Genomic DNA, 2500 nt, shown 5'->3' on the forward strand with positions numbered 1-2500 from the left:
ACACACACACACACACACACACACGCACACGCACACACACACACACACACACTGTCAGCACCTCCACCCTGCTGGGTCCAGTCCCACAAAGAGAGCTTTATGTGAGAGACAGCAGAGTTTAGAAGGAGAGGAAGGCTGACAGAGGGAGAGATGGGGGCTTAGAGGAGATAGACCGACGCTCTGATGTATGGATTTCTACCACACTCAAACTCACATGCACAAAGGCCTGCATGTGCAGTAGGCTACGTATACGTATGTAATATTGTGCATTATAAAACGGCTCTCTCAAATCAAGCAATCTGATTGGCTCACAGCTGTGGTATATTTAGCGTATACCACACTAATATACCACAGTTATGAGAAAAGTGAGAAAACAAATGGTAGATAGCTAGCCTCCAGCTCGCAAACGGGAGCTCCGCACCACAATACCCAGACTGCCTTGCGGTAGTGTTTACTGTCGTCTCCTGCTAGTGATGTCATCAGTATATGACAGCTAGTTAGCCATTTGCTAGCTAACAATGTTCGTTAGCTGCCTACCCAAATGGAAACATTAGCGTTAACTAACGTTAGCACAAGCATTAGCCAAAGTTAGCTAGCTAACTGTCGTTACATTCAAAAAGAAGCAACGGGAGGCAAACTGTGAACTATGATCAAATCTATTTATTTAGCGTAGCAACATGTCAACTCTGTAGCTATAGGAAGTAACCAACCATAACAACCCGCCCCCAGCAGCCTATAGGCTACCTTCCACAAAGCCTCCTGTTACTCACACATAGAATGAAACAACATAGAACACACCACACTGGTGTTAGCTGTTTGTTTGTCACCAAGCCTGTGTTGCTATCGGACATTGTTCAGCAACTGCGTGGGCTCTGTGCAGGGAGCCAAGAGTATGAGTTGTTTATTCCTTTCATATTGCCATACTTGGTAACCATTTTATAAAAGCAATAGATCACTTCAGGCCTTGATATATGCTCACTATACCACACGTAAGGGTGTTTCCGCCCTCCGCCTCCGTTGTCGGACGAAGCACGACCCTTAGGTGTGGTATAATGAGCCGTATACCACGGCCTGTCGTGATCTATGGCTTAAATATACGGTAGTAGTCGTACAGTACTGTATCAATCAGAGAGAAAGGGAAAAAAATGTGTAGGGAGAGAGCGTTCAACATTGAGTGATGCATGATGTGGGACTATAACCTTAGTCTATCAGTAGCTTCCTGTTATGGTCTGGTGAAGAATTTAATAAGACAACTGGGAGTCTGATTATAAGGTCACCCAAAGAGCACAGAACAGAGCAGACGCAAAAGCACCCGAGCAGACAATGTGCCGTGTAAGTGTGTACGTACGCAGTGATGAGGGGGTGGGGGGGGGGGGGGGTGGATGTGCCGTGTAAGTGTGTACGTACGCAGCAGTGATGGAGATGGGGGGGGGGGGGGGTGTACGTACGCAGCAGAGATGGAGATGGGGGGGGGGGGGTGTACGTACGCAGCAGTGATGGAGATGGGGGGGGGGGGTGTACGTACGCAGCAGAGATGGAGATGGGGGGGGGGGTGTACGTACGCAGCAGTGATGGAGATGGGGGGGGGGGGTGTACGTACGCAGCAGTGATGGAGATGGGGGGGGGGGGGTGTACGTACGCAGCAGAGATGGAGATGGGGGGGGGGGGGTGTACGTACGCAGCAGAGATGGAGATGGGGGGGGGGGTGTACGTACGCAGCAGAGATGGAGATGGGGGGGGGGTGTACGTACGCAGCAGAGATGGGGGGGGGGGGTGTACGTACGCAGCAGTGATGGGGGGGGGTGTACGTACGCAGCAGAGATGGGGGGGGGTGTACGTACGCAGCAGTGATGGGGGGGGGTGTACGTACGCAGCAGAGATGGGGGGGGGGGGTGTACGTACGCAGCAGTGATGGGGGGGGGGGGGTGTACGTACGCAGCAGTGATGGAGATGGGGGGGGGGGGGTGTACGTACGCAGCAGTGATGGAGATGGGGGGGGGTTCATCTATAGGGTTGTGAAAGCCCGTGCAGCCTCGGGGAAACGGGCTGACTCCTATTTGAGCGATGGTGGCTGGACAGCTCTGCAGCAGTGTAGCACGGGAGGTTTCAGATGTGTGATAGAAATCACCTCAAACAAAGCCTGGTTTGTTCTCTCCACATAAGCCTCTTAGAACGGAATGGATTGTCCCTTCAAAGCCGCGTTCACCGGCCCAGATTTGAACCCACAACACTAGCCGGGTTTTCCAAGCATCATTGCTCCGCTCGATTCAACCATAGAAGACAACTGGGACCTCTCAGAGTACTGAGGTTATGGAGAGGTCAGCCCAGAGAAGAGCTAATGCAAAAGAATTGACTCCACCTCCCGTTTGCCCACCTTCCCTACAGTCAAGCTGTGGTTCACTCTAAACTGTGGTGAACTCTCCACGGGACGGCCGGGGCCTAGAGTCTGTCCAATATGCACATAGTACAAACCACAGACATCCACTATGACAGACTGGAT

The 2500-nt window shown here is 52.0% G+C and overlaps 1 protein-coding gene across 1 annotated transcript in view; it reads left to right on the top strand.

Moving 5' to 3' along the window:
* LOC310783877 (netrin receptor UNC5C-like) overlaps positions 1–2500 on the top strand; it is a 386712-nt gene that overhangs the window by 256894 nt on the left and 127318 nt on the right. The window lies entirely within an intron of this gene.

This window comes from Poromitra crassiceps (genome assembly GCF_964638095.1).
Source record: "Poromitra crassiceps genome assembly, chromosome: 10".
In the NCBI taxonomy this organism is placed as follows: domain Eukaryota; kingdom Metazoa; phylum Chordata; class Actinopteri; order Beryciformes; family Melamphaidae; genus Poromitra; species Poromitra crassiceps.